The following is a 20841-nucleotide window of genomic DNA, read 5'->3' as shown; positions in this document are numbered from 1 at the left end:
CATCAGTGACCTAATGGTTCAGGTGTCTGAGTGATGTTAATAATGATGTGATGAAATGATTGTATGTTCCAGTCTTTCCGTGGTGGGTTTTCACACTGAGTAGAAACGTGTTGGACATGGTCTGGAAATGTTTCACACTGCTCCATTCCCAACTTCATTTACTTACAGAAGATATATTTCCATCATTCCACAGCTGGCTGCACAGCCAGAAGCTGTGCTGAAGGTGACAGTTATGTCTCTGCAACTGACAAGGTGGCCGAGAGGTTAAGGTGGTGGACTGCTAATCCATTGTGTTTTGTACACGTGGGTTCGAATCCCATCCTTGTCGCGAGTTTATGAGCTGTTTCGTGTATTATTTATGTTGGGTGAGCTGATGTGTAAAGTCAGCCTCGAAATCTGTTCTTGTCAGTATCTTGACAGTGATTCCAGAATTGGTTATACTTTATTAAAATTGAGACAGACAATTGGAATTCTTCACCCAAACTGCAGTGGAATGAAGATCAAATAGGGATCACGAAACGGAGCAGGATTTTTCCTCCCCTCCTTCCTTCCATCATTACTTTCTCTGGATTTGCACCAAGTGAAAGACAAATGGGAAAAGCAAATGGCGAGGGAGCAGAGGCAGAAAATTATCCTTTGGCAAGAAATTTATTTTCAAATCTTCTTGATAGATTAAGTGAGTGAGCAATGCTTTGGCAGATGGAGTTTAAAATGAGGGGTCATCGACTACCGACGATTGATCAGAGTGTTTGTTTGTAAGAGGTGAGATGTTAGAAACGGTTGAGGAGCAGAGACCCGAATACTGAATTAATAAAAGCTCGTGGACTGGTAGAAAATAATGTGAAAAGTGAACAGAATATGAAGATTGGAACTCATGTTGCATGGATATAAAGCTCTGTGCTCCAGAAGTAAATGTCCAAGCCCAGATTGTGGGGAATCTGTGGAGAGTGATTTGGTTTTTATTCATTCTTGGGTGTGAGTATCGCTGATAAGGCGGGCATTTATTACCCATTCCTATTGCCGTTGAGAAGGTGGTGGAGAGCTGCCTTCGTGAACTGCTGCAGTCCATATGGTGCAGGAACACCCACACTGCCGTTGGGGAGGGAGTTCCAGGATTGTGACCCAACAACAGTGAATAAATGGCGATATCGTTCCAAGTCAGGATGGTGAGTGACTTGGAGGGGAACCTGCAGGTAGTGAGTTCCCATGCATCTGCTGCCCTTGTCCTTCGAGGTGGTAGTGGTCACGAGTTTGGAAGGTGCTGTTGAAGGATACTTGGCGAGTTGCTGCAGTGCATATGGAGATGGTACACACTGCAGACTCTGTGTACTGGTGGTGGAGAGAGTGAATGTTTAAGGTGGTGGGTTAGGTGGCGATTAAGTGGGCTGCTTTGTCCTGGATGGTATTGAGCTTCTTGAGTGGGATGTATTCCATCACACTCCTGACTTGTGCCTTGTCGATGGTGGACAGGTTTTGGTGTATCAGGAGGTGAGATACTTAGTTTAGTTTAGAGATACAGCACTGAAACAGGCCCTTCGGCCCACCGAGTCTGTGCCGACCATCAACCACCCATTTATATTAATCCTACACTAATCCCATATTCCTACCACATCCCCACCTGTCCCTATATTTCCCTACCACCTACCTATACTATAGGACAATTTATAACGGCCAATTTACCTACCAACCTGCAAGTCTTTTGGCTTGTGGGAGGAAACCGGAGCACCCGGAGAAAACCCACACAGACACAGGGAGAACTTGCAAACTCCACACAGGCAGTACCCAGAATTGAACCCGGGTTGCTGGAGCTGTGAGGCTGCGGTGCTAACCACTGCGCCACTGTGCCGCCCCTAGAATTCCTAATTTTTCCCACTTGCTGCAGAATTCCTAATCTCTGACCTGCGCTTACAGCCGCAGCATAGATCTGACTGGTCCCGTTTAGTTTCTGGTCAATGGTAACCCCCAACATATTGATGGTGGGGGATTCAGCGATGATAATGCTCTGAATATCAAAAGGTAGATTTTTTTCTCTCTCTCATTGGAGATGTTCACTGCTTGGCACTTGTGTGGCCAGAAGGTTGCTTGTCACTTATCAGCTCAAGCCTGAATATTGTTCAGGTCTTGCTGCTTGTCGGCACAGACTGCTTCAACTGAGGAGTTGTGAATCATCACCTAACATTCCCACTTCTGACTTATTTTGAAGGGAAAGTCGTCAATGAAACAGCTGAGGATGTTTGGGTCTACGACACTACCCTGAGAAACTACTGAAGCAATGTCCTGGGCTGAGATGATTGGCCTCCACGAACCACAACCATCTTGTTTTGTGTGAGGTACAACTCCAGCAAGTGGAGAGTTTTCCCCCTGATTCCCATTGACTTCAATTTTGCTAGGGATCCTTGAAGCCACACTCACTCAAGGGCAATCACTCTCACCTCTCCTCTGGAATTCCACTCTTTCATCTCTGTTTGGACCAAGCTGCAATGAGATCATAACAACATAAGATCAGAACAACTAGTAGCAGGAGTAGGCCATTTGGCCCCTCGAGCTTGCTCCGTCATTCAATAGGATCATGGCTGACCTGATCATGACCTCAACCCCACTTTCCTGCCTGCCCACATAACCCTTGGCTCTCTTGTAGATAAAAATCGTGAAGACATTCAATGACCCAGCCTCCACTGCTCTCTGCGGTAGAGAATTCCAAAGATTAATGACGCTCTGAGAGAAGAAATTCCTTCTTAAATGAAAAACCCCTAAATCTGAAACTGTGTCCCCGAGTTCTAGATTCCACCACGAGGGGAAACTTCCTCTCAGCATCTACCCTGTCAAGTCCCCTCAGAATCTTATATGTCTCAATACGTTCACCTTTCATTTTTCTCAACTCCAATGAGTATCGGTCCAACCTGCTCAACTTTCCTCATACGACAACCCCTTCATCACTGGAATAAATCTGGTGAACCTTCTCTGAACTGCCTCCAATGCAAGTATATCCCTCCTTAAATAAGGAAACCAAAACTGTACACAGTACTCTAGGTGTGGTTTCACGAGCACCCTGTACATTTGTAGCAACACGTCTCTACTTTTATACTCCATTCCCCTTGCAATAAAGGGTAACATTCCATTTGCCTTCCTAATTATTTGCTGTACCTGCATGGTAACTTTTTGTGATTCATGTACGAAGACACCCAGATCCTTCTACTCCGCAGCATTCTGTAATCTCTCACAATTTGAATAATATTTTCCTGTTCTATTCTTCCTGCCAAAGTGGATAACCTCACATTTTCCCACATTCTACTCTATCTGCCAAATTATTTCCTGGAGCTGAGATACCCTGGCAGAACCTAAACTGAGCATCGATGAGCAGATTATTGTTAAGTGTGTGGTGCTTGATAGCACTGTTGGTGACATCTTCCATCACTTTGTTGATGATTGATAGTAGACTGATGGGGCGGCAATTGGTCAGATTGGATTTGTCCTGCTTTTTTACGGACAGGGCACACCTGGGCAATTTTCCTCATTGTTGAGTAGATGCCTGTGTTGTCGCTCTACTGGAACAGCTTGGCTGAGGGCTCAGCTAGTTCTGGAGCACAAGTCTTCAGTACTCGAGCCGGAATGTTTTTAGGGCCCATAGTATTTGATGTACTGAGTGCCTTCAGCTGTTTCTTGCTATCATGTGGAGTGAAGCGAATTGGCTGAAAACTGGAAGCTGTGATGCTGGGGACCTCAAGAGGCCGAGATGAATCATCCACTGAGCAATTTCTGACTGAAGGTGGTTTCAAATGCTTCAGCTTCATCTTTTGCACTGACGTGCTCGGCTCCACCAACATTGAGGATAGGGAAGTTTTTGGAGCCTCCTCATCTGGTTCGTTATTTAATTGTCCTCCACCTTTCATGACTGGATCCCTAGTTTCTCAGGGCAGTGCCCTAGGCCCAACCATCCTCAGCTGTTTCATTGATGGCTTTCTCTTCAACATAAGTCAGAAGTGGGCATGTTCGCTGATGATTCACAACTCCTCAGATACTGAAGCAGTCTGTGCCTGCAAGCAGCAAGACCTGAACAACATTCAGGCTTGAGCTGATAAGTGACAAGCAACATTCTTTGATCTGATCCTGAGGGGGATAACCGTGCGTGGAGCGGCGGGATGGATGGAGGGTGACTCTGAAGAGGGTGTCTGAGCCTGGAGGGAAGAATCTGTGGAGAGTGGTCCTCAAAGGATGTCCGTGTCTGGAGATTTAGGATCTCTGAAGAGGGTCTCCGAGCCCATAGTGCTGGGATGTATGGAGAGTGATCCTGAAGTGGGTGTCCGAGCCTGGAGTGGCAGGATCTGTGGAGAGTGGTCCTCAAAGAATGTCCGTGTCTGGAGATTTAGGATCTCCGAAGAGGGTCTCCGAGCCTGTAGTGCTGGGATGTATGGAGAGTGATCCTGAAGTGGGTGTCCGAACCTGGAATGGCGGGATCTGTGGAGAGTGATCCTGAAGTTGGTGTCCGAGCCTGGAGTGGCAGGATCTGTGGAGAGTGATCCTGATGAGTCTGTGTAAACCTGGAATGGAAGCTTTCTGTGGAGGTACAGGAAGAGGCCATTCATTCCCAGCATTTTGTAAAGGTTTAGCATAACTTATATGCTTTTACTCTATGCCTATATTAATAAATCCAAGTGTCCTGTTTGCTCTTAGTTTCCTTTTCAATCCTTCTAACATTGGTGCACATTGTCTCTCTGCTCCTGCACCCACTTTAGAATTGTCATGTTTCATTTATATGGCCTCTCCTCATACTTCCTTTCAAATTGTATCACTTCACACTTCTCTGTGCAAAATTTCATCTGTTATGTGAAAGCCGATTTTACCAGTTTTTTTTAAGTTCCCCTGAAGTGTGTTACTATCACTGGCATTGGACAAAATTCCTGAGCATTCTTTGATGCTATCTCCATAGACAGAGCAATCTTCCGCGAGCTCAAATGTAGGATTTTGTGTGTTTAGTATCTTATTTCACCCACCAATATAAGCACAAATATGTCACGTAAATCTTGTTCACTGCAGTCCCTGCTGCTGTTTGCTGCCTATATTTACAGACTTTTATCTCAACCTCGTCACCATGTTCTCTAATATATTCAGGGGGCATCAGCAGAGAAAATGTTCACCAAGCGTGGCAAGTGCAAGGAAGTGTTTATTTACATCATAATGTCATGAATATAATATACAAATACATTACATGTGTGAATCATCAAGATGTGTCTGAATAAATGGAACCCCGTTACTATAAACACTGTCACCTTTCAATGTTCAGCAGACAGGTTTGACGGCTTGATGTGTGTGATTCCCTCATTAATGTGTTTGCACAAAGTTCGGGGAAAGACGGAGATATGAATAATTTATAGGGAAATTTTTTAAGCATATCTCCACATCTCTCACTCACAAAGATCTGCAAACACATGGATTCCAAAAGAACCTGAGTACAAAATCAGCTAAAATAAACACAGCCAGAGAGTCTTTCAATAACCTGTAGCTCAGGGAAAGTACATGATGTTATGGAAGTGATTCTGTTTCTTCTGTTAAAATATTTTTTGAAGAAGTCATAATCAAACTGAATAAATGTAGGACCAGTTCTTTTTCAAGAGAGCACCAAAAGAGCCAATTTGGCAACTATGTTTACTGTTTTTCACATAATTCAAGTTAAAAATAGAACAGAAACCATGGGAACAGGGAGATGTGGTTAGTGAAGGCATTTGCGCCTCTTGATTGGACAAGCTCGGCAGCTGCAACGTACACCTAAGACAGCAGAAAACTCACAAGCTTTTGGTTGTAGAGTCAGTGTGTTTTACCTGCTGGAGTGAGCAGCTGATAAAGTTAGCCTGAAGAAGTGTCAAGGAAGGAGAGAAGACCACAACCCAGCTTGTTTTCCAGAAAATCTTTAAAAGATCCTGAGAAGTCCAGTGTGTTAATTCATCTTGTCGCATGTCTTTGAAGAAGGCCTGCTAAAATTAATTCTCAGTGCCTTCTGAAAAGAACTGTTCTAAAATACCCTAGTGACCTGTCTACGTATACTCAGAACTTAGACTGTATTCCAATTTTGGAGCAACGTATCTCATCTGATGTTTTCTTCAAAAATGAGCAAGTAAACAGCCCAAGAGATTTTTTTTTGTGTTTGTAACAAAATTTAAAATTTTTTTTAAAAACATCCCTTTTATCTTTTCTGTTAACCGGTGTATGTGTGTGTGCGCATGTGGCTCGAAGATTTTTTAAAAAGACTTTAAAAGTAAAGGTGAAAAGGGAACTTTTAAAATTTCCACCTGTGTGTTTATGCTTTACTTCATGACTAGTTAAAACTTGTTCTACAATAAATGAATCATTTTGTTGTTCATTAAAGAAATCTGGTCAGTGTCTTCTATTCTGGGAAAAATAGAGTATATGATTGCCTGTTTCAGTAAGTGGGAAAAGTTGAAATAGATGTTGTGACCAGTGGAGAAGTGGGATGAGAATAAAGAGTGCCCTCCTCTGCCCTTTGTTGTCACAGCATTTGTGATCTGGCTCAGTAGCTTCGTTAGCTCGAGTGTTTGTCCAATAATCAGAAAATCGTGGATTCATATCCTTGCTTCAAAAGTTTAGCTATCAATCGTTTACATCTGTTTTCTTGTGAACTTTAACTTTTCTTATGAATTTTATTCACACAAGAAAACAGCTCAGTGGTTGCCTTTGTGAAGGATGTCAGTTTGGAATGGCTGTTCCTCCTTGTACAAATGTTCAGTGCTAATATTTCAACGGCAACTCAATCCACTACAATTTCTTTGAGAGCAATGTGTTTGCAGTTGCATTTAACCTGGAAAACAGCTCAACATTAATCTCACTGAAGGAAAGTGTGACCGTGTTGTATATTTCAGACTGTTCGTGCCGTTTTGTGTCATTTTTAACCAAGACTATGACACGACGCAAAGGGGAGGGTTGATCCGAGGTTTAGAATATATTATTCAGTCAGGAGCAAGAAAAATCAAAAGGAACAAAATAAGAAAACCCAGTCCACAGATTTGAGAATCTGTAGATCCGCTTTGGGAAAGTGAATCAGAGCAGAATGAAGGGTGAACTGTCCGACTGCCCAGAAGAGATGAAGACACAGCTCAGTCAGCACGTTCCCCTGGTTTATGATGCTGGAACATTCCTCACATAGAAATTATTCAATCAATACTCATCTGCCAAGTCGGTCTGAGGCTGTGCCTCTCTGATCGTGTGGAATTAAAGCAATTCTTCCAGTCAGTTAGTTCAGTTGTCATTTCATGAGAAATTCGGTCATCATGACTTCGTCAGTGACCTCATGGTTCAGGTGTCTGAGTGATGTTAATCATGATGTGATCAAATGATTGTATGTTCCAGTCTTTCCGTGGTGGATTTTCACACTGAGTCGAAACGTGTTGGACATGGTCTGGAAATGTTTCACACCGCTCCATTCCCAACAGGCCATGACCTGATGTGATGGAAATTGCATTTACTTACAGAAGCTGCATTTCCATCATTGCACATCTGGCTGCACAGCCAGGATCTGTACTGTCCAAACAGCTGACAAGGTGGTCGAGAGGTTAAGACGGTGGCGTGCTAATGCATTGCGTGCTTTGCATGTGTGGGTTCGGATCCCAATTTTGTCGTTAGTTTATGAAGTGTCTAGTACATTGTTGTGGGGGAGCTTTTGTGGAAAGTTGGCCTGGAAACATGTTCTTATCAATATCTCGCTGGTGATTCCAGAATTGTTTATCCTTTATTAAAATTGAGACAGACAATCGGAATTCTTCACCCAAATTGGACTGGAATGAAGATCAAATAGGGATCACGAAAAGGAGCAAGATTTTTGCCTCCCTCCTTCCTTCCATCTTTACTTTCTCTGGATTTACACCAAATGAAAGACTAACGGGAAAAGCAAATGGCGAGGGAGCAGAAGCAGAACATTATCCTTTGGCAAGAAATTTATTTTCAAATCTTCTTGATAGATTAAGTGAGTGAGCAATGCTTTGGCAGATGGAGTTTAACATGTGGGGTCATCTAGTACCTACGAAAGATAGATCAGAGTGTTTTTTATAAGTGGTGAGATGTTAGAAACTGGAGAAGCAGAGACCCGAGTGCTGAATCACTAAAAGCTAGTGGACTGGTAGAAAATAATGTGAAAGGCTAATGGAATCTGAAGATTGGAACTCATGTTGTAGTTATATAAAGCTCTGTGCTCGTGAAGTAAATGTCCAAGCCTGGATTGTGGGGAATCTGTGGAGAATGATTTGTTTTTTATTCATTCTTGGATGTGAGTATCGCTGGCAAGGCTGGCATTTATTGCCCATCCCTAATTGCCCTTGAGAATGTGGTGGGGAGCTGCCTTCTTGAACTGCTGCAGTCAATGTTGTGGCGGAACACCCACAGTGCTATTGCGGAGGGAGTTCCAGGATTTTGACCCAGCAACAGTGAAGAAATGGTGATATAGTTCCAAGTCATGATGGTGAGTGACTTGGAGGTGAACCTGCAGGTGGTGGTGTTCCCATGCATCTGCTGCCCTTGTCCTTCGAGGTGGTAGTGATCACGGGTTTGGATGGTGCTGTCGAACGTTACTTAGCGAGTTACTGCAGTGCATCTTGTAGGTGGTACACACTGCTGCCACTGTGCTCTGGTGGTGGAGGGAGTGAATGTTTAAAGTGGTGGGTGAGGTACCGATGAAGAGGACTGCTTTGTCCTGGGTGGTGTTGAGCTCTTTATGTGTTGTTGGAGCTGCAGCTATCCAGAAAAGTGGACAGTATTCCATCACACTCCTGACTTGTGCCTTGTAGATAATGGACAGGCTTTGGCATGTCAGGAGGTGAGATACTTGCTGCAGAATTCCCAATTTCTGACCTACGCTAAAAGCCGCAGCATAGATGTGACTGGTCCAGTTTAGTTTCTGGTCAATGGTAACCCCCAAGATGTTGATGGTGAGGGATTCAGTGATGATAATGCTGCTGAGTATTAAAAGGTAGATGGTTTGATTCTCTCTCATTGGAGATGTTCACTGCGTGGCACTTTTGTGGCAACCAAGTCACTTGTCACTTATCAGCTCAAGCCTGAATGTTGTTCAGGTCTCGCCCTTGCGGACATGGACTGCTTCAGTATCTGAGGAGTTGTGAATCATCACCTAACATTCCCACTTCTGACTTAAGTTGAGGGGAAACTCATTAATGAAAGAGCTGAGGATGGTTGAGCCCAGGACACTACCCTCAGAAACTCCTGAGGCAATGTCCTGGATTGAGATGATCGGCCTCCACCAACCATAATCATCTTGCTTTGTGCTAGGTAGGACTCCAACAAGTGGACAGTTTTCCCCTGATTCCCATTGATTTCAATTTTGCTAGGGATCCTTGATGCCACACTCACTCAAGGGTAATTACTCTCACCTCTCCTCTGGAATTCCACTCTTTTGTCTCTATTTGGAACAAGCTGCAATGAGATCATAAGAACAGAAATAGTAGCAGGAGGAGGCCATTTGGCCCCTCGAGCCTTCTCCGCCATTCAATAGGATCATGGCTGATCTGATCATGGCATCAACCCCACTTTCTTGCCTGCCCCCCATAACCCTTGACTTCCTTGTAGATAAAAATCCAAAGATGAATGACTGTCTGAGAGAAGAAATTCCTCCTCATTTCCTTCTTAAATGGGAAATCCCTAATTCTGAAACTGTGTCCCCTAGTTCTAGATTCCACCACGAGGGGAAACATCCTCTCAGCATCTACCCTGTCAAGACCCTTCAGAATCTTATATGTCTCAATACGATCACCTCTCATGTTTCTAAACTCCAATCAGGATAGGTCCAACCTGCTCAATCCTCCTCACAAGACAACCCCTTCATCACAGGAATAAATCTAGTGAACCTTCTCTGAGCTTTTTTTTAAATTTCCAACATATACTTTATTCGTTAAAAAAACTATAAAAAGATACATTACAAAACAGTTCAAAAACAGCACCAAGTCAACAATACAAAGATTGCAAAGGAGATCAGTTTCCTTCAGTGCAGGAATGAATTGCCTCACAACCCTTCCATTTCATTTTACCTGCCATGTACTTTTTGCAGCAAACAAATATTTTCTGGAATAAAAACAAGAAATACTGGAACCACTCAGCAGGTCTGGCAGCATCTGTGGAAAGAGAAGCAGAGTTAACGTTTCGGGTCACTGACCCTTCTTCGGAACTGACAAATATTTAAAATGTCACAGGTTATAAGCAAGTGAGGTGGGGGTGGGGCAAGAGATAACAAAGGAGAAGGTGCAGGTTGGACAAGGCCACATAGCTGACCAAAAGGTCATGGAGCAAAGGCAAACAATATGTTAATGATGTGTTGAAAGACAAAGCATTAGTCCAGAATAGGTGTTAACGGACTGAATATTGAACAGCAGCAAGTGCAAACCTGAAAAAAACAGTGGGTATGCAAACTGAATAAACTAAGATGAAATGAAATAAATGCAATATAAAAGGTTGTAAAAAATGTAAAAAAAGCAAAAAAGAAGAAAAAAGAAAAAACAACTAAAAATGAAAGTAAAAAGGTGGGCTGTCATGCTCTGAAATTATTGAACTCAATGTTCAGTCCGGCAGGCTGTAGTGTGCCTAATCGGAAGATGAGATGCTGTTCCTCGAGCTTGCGTTGATGTTCACTGGAACACTGCAGCAATCCCAGGACAGAGATGTGAGCATGAGAGCAGGGGGGAGTGTTGAAATGGCTTCCTCCAGCTGAGTGAGAGGCTGGATACCCGATGACGCTTTAGCGTGAATGTGCGAAGGTGGACCATGGGCGGATATGCGATGATGTTGGTGCTGAGCCATGACATCATCCTGTGCATGTGCCACTTAACCCTGGCAAGATGTAGCTGTGCCTATGTGCAGCTTGGCACAGTCCGATGATGTCAGCGGGCCGCTGCATTGACAGGAATCACATTGTGTTAGCAGTGCCCACAACCCAGGAAAGAATAAAAAAGAGATTTACCACAATGGTAGCAGGGTGAGGGATTTCAGTTATGTGGAGAGATTGGAGAAGCTGGGGTTGTTCTCCTTGCAGCAGAGAAAATTCAGAAGAGATTTGACACATTTGTTCAAAATCATGGAGGTTTTCAATAGTTTAAATAAGGAGAAACTGTTTCCAGTGGTAAAAGGGTCAGTAAGCAGAGGACACAGATATCAGGTGATTGGCAGAAGAACCAGAGGTGACATGAGGAACCATTGTTTACACAGCAATGTGTTGTGATAAAGAAAGAAAAGACTTGCATTTATATAGCACCTTTCCTGACCACTGGATATATCAAAGCACTTTGTAGACAATGAAATACTTTTGAAGTGTAATCACTGTTGTAATGTCAGAAATGCAGCAGCTGATACCCACAAACAGCAATGTGATAATGACCAACTGATCTGATTGAGGGGCAAATATTGATCACAACACCAGGGAGAATTGCTCTTCACTTGTTTGAAATTGCAGCATGGGATCTTTTACATTCACCCAAACATGCAGACCAGGTCTTGGTTGAACATCACACCTGAAAGGCAGCACCTTCAACACCCTCAGTGCTGTACTGGAGTGTCAGCTGTGAACTCTGAACCCAGAAGCTTGTGATTTCGAGGTGAGTGTGACCAACTGAGCCACAGCTTTTACCTGAGTCTCAATCCTTCTACCAACAGTTTCTCTCCATCTGGTCTGTCATGACCCCTCATGATTGTGAACACCTCTATCAAATCTCCTCTCGAAGGAGAACAACCCCAACTTCTCCAATCTATCCACATAACTGAAATCCTCACCACATGTTGCAGAAATGAATTTTTCCTCATGTTCCTTCTGGTTTTGTGAGTCACTTTAAATCTGTAACCTTCGGTTATTGACCGTTCAGCAGTTAGAAACAGTTCCTCAGTATTTACTCTACCTCAAACCTTCAAGGAAACTCTGCAAAGCAACTGAAAATCAAGTTGTCTGAAGTGGGATTAAAACACATGCCTCCAGTGAAAGCTGCAACCTGAACAGAGAAGCTGAAACCGCTCAGTCACCTCAACTGTTCAGACCTTTTTGACCTCGTCATCGCTTCTGTACTTTGAAAGGTTCACTCAGTTCTGGAACTTGTTCAATGTTACTGGAATGCTCAGTGATTGGGATATTAACTCCCCCGGGTTTTCCTGAGCTTGTTCTCGGTGTATGGGGATGTTTGTCCTGGGCCGTGGAATCTTGCATCCCTGTAATGGACATTAACCCACTGATTGAATCTGTATTCACTGCTTTCCACTGGTGCTGGGTAATTGCAGAGTGTGGGGCTGGAATGTTGCTGCTTGTCCCGGCCTCACTCACTCTGGGAAAGAGTGAATAATTGATGCATCTGTTTCTGTGTCTGAAATGTGACTTAGATCTGCTGTTATTAACCGAGGCAGCGCTGCAGAAGGATACGTTAATAATCTCTCACTAATCAACTGCAAACAGTCAGAATGTGTAACTTTGAACAGCACTTTCTGCAATGTCAGGGCTGGAAAATTGAGGGACGGAGAGACACTGTCAGTATCTGAGTGGATACAGCACTGTACAGAGAAAGAGTCAATATAGCGGGGCTGAGACACAGTGCATCTTTTCACATTTAATCACAATAATATCCACAGTCAGGAACTGAAAAGGATGAAAAACCGAATAGCAAGAGCAAAAATAAGAAAAGTAAGTAATTATAGATTAGCTGATAAGCTTTCACTGTGTTACCTGGTAGTCTACTGTTTTATATTCAATGCTCTCTCCACTGTGGCCAGGGAATGATATCTTCTCAAGGGCTGAATATTAACAAAACTTCTTGGAATTTAAAATCTTTCAAAATTAATTCCATGGAGCTAATGGGGAAAAGTCAAATAACTGCATTAATTATAGGAGAGCTGGTTGGTGATGACGTGGATGTGTCTGCAGTGTGCAGGACCAGACTGTTTCTATAGATTCACAATGAATGTTCCATCTTTATTTATAACAGTAAAACTGATCGTGGACAATGGCTATTCTGGTTGCAGCAACCTGAAGATTTAACTCATTGACACCCTGCTTTAGGGGAATCGAGAAAGCACAACACCCAGCTCTGTCAGTTAGTGTGCTTGTTTGCTAACCCACAATTTGTTGGTTCAAGCACTTAAAAGGATGAGGCTTTATTAACTTAAACTCTTCTTCATCTGCTGTATTACTGTTGCTGTTGATTCTTCAAAGTTAAGGTTAATCAAGTCTTTCTTTGTGAAATCCATGCTGACTGTGCTTTATTATATTTTCATTTTCATATGTATTTTCTACTTTTGGGGATTACAGGATAATGTCATTTTTTATTGATTTTATTTTTATTTATTGCATTTATTGCCCATCCCTAATTCCATCGAGAAGGTGGTGGTGAGCTGCCTTCTTGAACCACTGCAGTCGATGTGGTGCTGTTAGGAAGGGAGTTCCAGGATTTTGACCCAGTCACAGTGAAGGAACGGTGATATAGTTCCAATTCCAGGATGGTGTGTGGCTCAGAGAGGAACTTGGTGGTGTTCCCATGCATCTGCTGCCCTTGTCCTTCGAGGTGATAGAAGTCATGGGTTTGAAAGGTGCTGTGTCAGGAGGCTTGCTGCGTTGCTGCACTGCATCTTGTGGATGGTGCACGCTGTGCGTTGGTGATAGAGAGAGTGAATATAGTGAATGAGGTGCCAATCAAGTGGACTGCTTTGTCCTGGATGACGTTGAGCTTCTTAAGTGTTGTTGGAGCTGCACCTATCCAAGCAATGTAGAGTATTGCATCACACTCCTGACTTGTGCCTTGTAGATAGGGGACAGGCTTTGGGGAGTCAGGAGGTGAGTTACTCGCCGCAGGATTCCTAGTGTCTGACCTGCTCTTGTAGCCATGATATTTATATGGCTACTGCAGTTCAGTTTCTGGTCAATGGTAACCCCCAGGATGTTGATAGTGGGGGATTCAGCAATCGTAATGCTGTTGAATGTCAAGGGGAGATGGTTAGATTCTCTCTTGTTTGAGATGGTCATTGCCTGGGACTTCGCGTGACTCGAATGTGAAATATCCTTATTGTAGGGTATTGTATTGTACTGTACAGTGACTACACTTGGAAAGTCCTTCATTGGCTGTAAAAGGCTTTACAAAGTCCTGTGGTCGTGAAATGTATGTGTTGCTTTTTCCATTGTTATCAGTGTCATTTTGATCAAAAGATAGGTTTCGTGAGCACAAGGTTTAAATCAATGTTGATTCAAATAATGTAAAAGCATCTATATTCTTGCACTGTACTTAATAATCACCATCTTCCCATCCTGAGAGAGTACAATGTTTTTGACCCAGAAATTGATTCCACAATCTCAGTCCCTCAGACAATTTCAGCCCAGTTCTGATGAAAGATCACAGATCTGAAACGTTAACTCTGTTTCTCTCTCCACAGATGCTGTCAGACTAGCTGAGTATTTCCAGCATTTTCAAGAGTCTCGATTTAATGAACAGGAAACTTGTTTCAGATCAGATTGGGAGACAGTGTGAAACCACTCCATTGTACTCATGTCTGAGATTCTGAGGACAGTTGGCTGTTAGTGGAAGACATTAATTAAATGTACCGAGCAACAGCTCAGACCAATTATTATTTTACATGGTGGTATGATGGCCATCCAGGGGTTAAAAGTAGGGATCTTGTAAGGTTTCAGTGTGCAGGAACACTAGAAGACCTCAGGGGTAAAGGCTCAGATCATCAACCAAGTTCTCCACCTGATGAGGGATCTAGACTGGACAAAGAGGACCGTGACACTCTGAGACCAAGCTCGACCAGTCCACACACCTGCTAGAGCTGTCAAGTTATATTCCCCAAGTTTGTTCAAGATAATTTTACTTCCAATTATTAAGTACTATTTTACTCTCAATAAAAGTTCTGGACTTATTAATCAAGTATCCTGTTGCTTTAATTGGTTAAAATCATGCCCAAAGAAATTGTCCGCAATAGACTTTCCAGAACTGAAAGATAAGTCTGCAAGGATTGCTAATTTTACAGCCCTGTTTAAAAAGAGAGATAAACCCAGGAACTACAGACCAGTTCGTCTAATGTCAGTGGTGGGGAAACTTTTAGAGACAATTATCCAGGAGAAAATTAACTGGCACTTGGTAGAACATGGGCTAATAAATGACAGCCAGTACAGATTGGTTAACAGAAGATTGTGTATGAATTAATTAATGAATTAATTTCTTTGATGAAATTTCACAGAGAGTTGACCAGGGTGGTGAGGTTGATGGTGTGTGTCTGCACTTCAAAATTGTGTTTGAAAAAGTACCATAAAATAGACTTGTTAACAAAATTTGAGCAGATGGGATTAAAGAGGCAGTGGCAGCGTGGATACAAAATTGGCTGAGAGATGGAAAGCATAAAGTAGGGTGAATGCTTGTTTTTCAGAATGGAGGGAATTATCCAGTAATGTCACTGTTGTTGCAGTGTGTGCAGTATCTGACCCTGAGCTGTCCTCGGGAGGGCGCTGTTTGTGATTTTCCTGTGGGGTGCATTATCATCAGGGGATCTCTCTGAGCTGTCACAGGGATGGGGCAGTGTGTGATATCCTTGTGCATGTCATGCAGGCCCACTGGCGTGTGGTTCCATCCTGATGCCAAGAAACAGAGCCCCAACTATGGGCAAAAAGTCTCACTTCCCTGTGGGTGTCTTGAGAGAGAAGAAGGCTTAGGGAGTAAACCTGGACAGTAAATCCGGAGTGGAGTCCCGTAGGCGGTTACCTGTTACTTGTCAGGTAGTTTTCCAGCAACTCCTACAGCAGAGCTGGTTCCAAACAGTGCTGTTTTTTTCCTTTCCTTTGGACAATACTAGCAATGCTGAGAGGGTGTCCTGATGCTCAGTATCTCCATACTATTTGCCCAGGCTTGTGCCCTGGAGAGGACACTCCAGCTTTGTGGTTAAACATTAGCAAAACATGGGAAGAAACAGTTACCAATTATAAGCTCTCACTCAATTGGTGTAGAGTATGAGCACCAGGGGTTACTTTTGACAGTGGGAGAGATCATCGCGTCTCATTGGAGAACTACCACCTACTCCAAGCTGTGCAGCCCCCAGTCAGTTAGGTGCTGTCCTGCCACGACCTACTTGCTTCAATGGGTGCTTGGAGCTTAGAGAGATATCTCTCAACTGGCGGATTGATAATCTATGCACCAGGCAAACTCAACAAAGAAGACACCAGTGCTTCGCATCACAAGCTGGAATGGAAGGACCATGTGTCCTGGCCTTAATGACAACCTTCTGCAGGTTGTTAGCACACACAAGACAGCTGTGATTGACAAGGAACTCACAAGGCTCAATGTGGACATTGCTGTGCTGCAAGAAACTAGACTCATTCAAAGTGGACCCCTCAAAGAGAAATATTACACCTTCTTCTGACAGGGGAAAGCCCAAGAGGCAACTCGTGAGCATGGAATGGGTTTCACAGTAAAAAACATGCTACTTGCAATGAGTGAACCCCCCACTGTTGGCTCAGAGAGACCTCTTACCCTTCACTTGTCAACAAGCGCGGGCCCAGTTAATCTCATGTGCATCTATGTCCCGACACTCACCTCCACCCCAGATGTCAAGGATTAATTCTATGAGACACTTGACACTGCCATCAGTAGAATTCCCAGCACGAGGGACTATACCTTCTCGGGGATTTCAACGCAAGCTTGGGTACTGACTACAGCTTGGCCAATGAGCATAGGGCACCAGGGGATTAGCAAGATGAACAAAAATGGACAGAGGTTTCCGGAGCTATGCTGTCACCATGGACTCTGTGTGACGAACAGCTATTTCCAGGTCAAGCTGTGCCACAAGGTGTCCTGGAGACGTCCTAGATCATGCCACTGGCACCAGCTAGACCTTATCATCACCAGACATACCACCCTCAGCAGTATCCTCATCACACGTAGCTATCACAGCGCTGACTGTGACACTGGTCACTCCCTAGTGTGTAGCAAGGTCAGGCTTCAGCCAAGGAAGCTTCACCCATCCAAGAAGAAAGGTCGTTCTCGGATCAACACTAGCCGAACCACTGATCCAGAAGGGACCCAGGAGTTCCTCAACATCCTAGATCAGGCTCTTTCAGAAAACGCCCAAGGCCTCGGTGTGGTATCAACGTGGAATCATCTGCACGCCACCATCTTTTACTCTGCACTCGCTGTGTATGGGAAAAGAGATGGGAGGAATGCTGACTGGTTTGAGGCTTATTGGACTGAAATGGAGTCAGTTACTGCAACTAAGAAGAGAGCCCTCATGAACTACAAACAAGTCTCCAGCAAACAAACTCTAGAGGCTCTCAGAGCTGCCAGAAACAAGTCTCTGCAGACTGCTCGGCACTGCACCAATGAAGACTGGTTAAAACTCTGCAACAGCATACAATCTGCCGCTGAATCTGGGGGATGCTAGAGGGACATATGAAGGAATTCAACACACCAAGGTTCCTTAGACAGCACCTTCCATACCCGCAACCTCTACCAACTCACTTCGGCAGTTACAGGAGAAGTACTGTGAACAGTACAGACCACTCTACATTGTCTTTATAGACATCACCAAGGCCTTCGATCTTGTTAGCAGAGACAGACTCTTCAAACTGCTGTGGAAAATAGGCTGCCCTCCTAAACTCTTGGGCGTCATCTCTTCTTTCCACGAGAACATGCACAGTTCCGTCAGTTACAATGGAGCAACATCAGACACTTTCATGATCAGCAGTGGGGTAAAACAGGGCTGTGTCCTGGTGACAACTCTCTTCAGAACGTAGGAGTAGGAAGTTTAACCTGTTGAGCCTGTTCTGTCATTCAATTACATCCTTGCTGATCATCTACCTCAACACTGCTTTCCCGCGCTCTCCCCATATCCCTTGATGTCATGAGTATCAAGATTTCTATCAATTTCTGTCCTGAACATGCTCAATGATTGAACTTTCACAAACCCCTGAGGTAGAGAATTCCAAAGATTCACCACCCTCTGAGTGAAGAAATTCCACCCGATCTCAGTTTTAAATGGCCTTTTAAATGAAACTTTAAGGAATACAAGCCCAGTTTCCTCATAAGACAATCCCACTATCCCAGGGATTAGTCTGGTGACCCTCCGTTGCACTCCCTCTGTGGCAAGTATATCCTTCCTTAGATAAGGAAACCAAAACTGTACACAATACTCCAGCACGATCTCACCAAGGCTCTATACAATTGCAGCAAGACATCTTTATTCCTGTACTCATGACCCCTTGTGTTAAGGCCAACATACCATTTGCCTTCCTAATTGATTGCTGTACCTGCATGCGAGCTTTTAGTGTCTCATGAACAAGGACACCCAGGCCCCTTTGGACATCAACACTTCCCAACCTCTCACCATTTAAGAAATATTCTGTCTTTCTGTTTATTCTACCAAAGTGGATAACTTCACATTTATTCACATTATATTCCATCTGTCATTTCATTCACTTATCCTGTCCAAGTCCCCTGGAAGCCTCCTTGTAACCTCCTCACCATGCTGCTATTTTAAACTTTCAGTGACTCAGATGGGGGTGTCCACCTGCATACCAGAGCTGATGACAAGCTGTTCATCTTGGCAAGACTGCGCACCAAGACCAAAATGAGTCAGTTCTTGGTCTGTGAGTTGCTGTTTGCTGATGACGCTGTGCTGACATCCCATAATGAAGTTCATTAACAGCAGCTTGTATATCGGTTCTCCCTGGCCTGCAAGGAATTTGGACTGGCGATCAGCATCAGGAAGATCAAAGTTATGGGCCAGGACGTAGAGACTCCACCTTCCATCAACATCGACAACCTCACTTTGGAGGTTGTCAACAGCTTCACATACCTTGGATCAACAATCACCAGCAATCTGTCCCTTGATACTGAAATCAGCACCAGGATTGTCAATGTTGCAGCTGTCATGTCAAAGTTGAGAAGACGAGTGTGAACCGACAGCAAACTGATCGAAAATGTGAAGCTCTGCGTGTAACAGGCTTGTGTTCTCAGCACCCTCCTTTATAGTAGAGAAGCATCAACAACTTATACAAGCCAAGAAAAGCAGCCGAACAGCTTCCACCTCCGCTGTCTCAGATGGATATTGGGCATCTCCTGGCAGGACAGAGTGCCGAATGAGGAAGTACACCAGCTTGCAGGGATCTGTAGCATGTTTGCCCTCTTGAGTCAGCGGTGACTCTGTTGACTGGGTCATGTGTGCTGAATGGATGACGGTCGCTTTGCCAAAGACATGCTCTTTGGTGAGCTTGCTATCAGCATGAGACCAACAGGTCACCCACGTCTGTGATACAAGGACATCTGCAAAGCGAGATCTCAAGCTGACTGGGATAGGAGTCGATGCATGGGAAGTCCTTCCTGCTGACTGGAATTCCTGGAGAAAGGCATTCAGGAAGACCATGGGAAAAGCAGTGGACAGAAGAAATGACCAGATGGTGGGAAAGAGAGCTCAGAGGAAGGAAAAATTATCAGTCGACCTCGGGCCAATGATATTCATCTGTACCAGCTGCGGAAGGGATTGTCACTCACGAGTCATCCTCGACAGCCACAACAAACTATGTTTAATACAGAAGTGACGTACACCCCGGGCGTAGCCCATCGTCTTCCGAGACAGACGGTTGTCTATCACAATTACAACTACAGCTACAACTGCAAGAGCGAGTCAGAGGCTGGGAACACTGCCGTGACGAACTCAGCTCTTGACTCGCCAAAGCCTGCCCACTCTCTACAAGACCTTCCTCTGATTTCAATTACACACACGTTTATGATCTGGTTCTGTAGCTTAGTTGGTTAAAGCACCTGTCTAGTAAACAGGAGATCCTGGGTTCAACTCCCAACAGAGCCTTATTTCACAGTAGCAACATGGTGGAAAAGTTTCATTATCAACAACAACATCGGTGTCTTGTGAACTTTAATTCAAAATACATTATGAATTTCAATCACATTAAAAAACAGCCTTTGTGAAGGATATGCTTTTGGAATGGCTGTTCCTCCTTGTACAGAATTTTAGTGCTGATACATCAAAGGTAACTTCTTTGACATAAATTTGTTCACAGTTACATTCAACCTGGAAAACAGCTTGATATTAATCTCACTGAAGGAGAGTGTTTGTGTCATTATGTGTTGCTTTTAACCGAGACTGGGACATGACGCAAGTGGGAGGGTTTATCTGAGGTTTGGAATATTTGTCAGTCAGGAACAAGAAAAATCAAAGGAACCAAATAAGAAAACCTATGTCTCATGTGGTTACCGAGAAACGGTGAGAAGATATTCAACTTTGTTGCATTTAATACAACTGTGTGAACTTTGATCTTTGCGGCTTTTTATAAACAGTATTTGAAGGGTCTCAGTAAAAATGTTCAGTGTTGATGAGAGTGGGGTATGGCTGAGCAGCTGCTTAATGTGACAGGGTCAGGACTGGATGCAGGAAGTTCTCTGACAGTCTCTCTCTGATGGTTTGAGTTGATTTTCAACTGGCAGCTGTTGCTGTTTTGATAATTCAAGTTCCCGCCACCGATTTTTTTGGACAGACAGTGCAGTATGAGGATGTAAAGGGTTAATGCTGAAGACAGTGGGATTAACCCCTCCCACAATCAGAGTGATGATGTAACAGTCACATGAGATGAGGTTTGGGAGGAGAGAGCAGCACCAAGGATGCTAGTTTCGGAGGCTTGATGAGTGTGCATATAGTATTGTGTAAATTAGAAAAGAGTTCATAGTTCTTTCAGCAGGAAAAGTGTCCAGAAAATATCACGAAACTCACAATTTTATTATTCAGGAGTTGGAACACAGGGATATTAACTCCAAGTGACAGTAGTGGTTTCATTTAACAAAAGAAAAGTAGAGAATAATATTGCTC

The 20841-nt window shown here is 43.8% G+C and overlaps 2 non-coding genes across 2 annotated transcripts; both read left to right on the top strand.

Moving 5' to 3' along the window:
• The first annotated feature begins 246 nt into the window (after positions 1 to 246).
• trnas-gcu (transfer RNA serine (anticodon GCU)) lies at positions 247 to 328 on the top strand. Its single transcript has one exon. It is a non-coding gene; the product is annotated as a tRNA-Ser (tRNA).
• Positions 329 to 19753: 19425 nt separating this feature from the next.
• Positions 19754 to 19827, top strand: trnat-agu (transfer RNA threonine (anticodon AGU)). Its single transcript has one exon. It is a non-coding gene; the product is annotated as a tRNA-Thr (tRNA).
• The last annotated feature ends 1014 nt before the right edge of the window (positions 19828 to 20841 follow it).

This window comes from Heterodontus francisci, unplaced genomic scaffold (assembly GCF_036365525.1).
Source record: "Heterodontus francisci isolate sHetFra1 unplaced genomic scaffold, sHetFra1.hap1 HAP1_SCAFFOLD_51_2, whole genome shotgun sequence".
Taxonomy (NCBI): domain Eukaryota; kingdom Metazoa; phylum Chordata; class Chondrichthyes; order Heterodontiformes; family Heterodontidae; genus Heterodontus; species Heterodontus francisci.
This window is presented reverse-complemented; position numbering and strand designations above follow the sequence as displayed.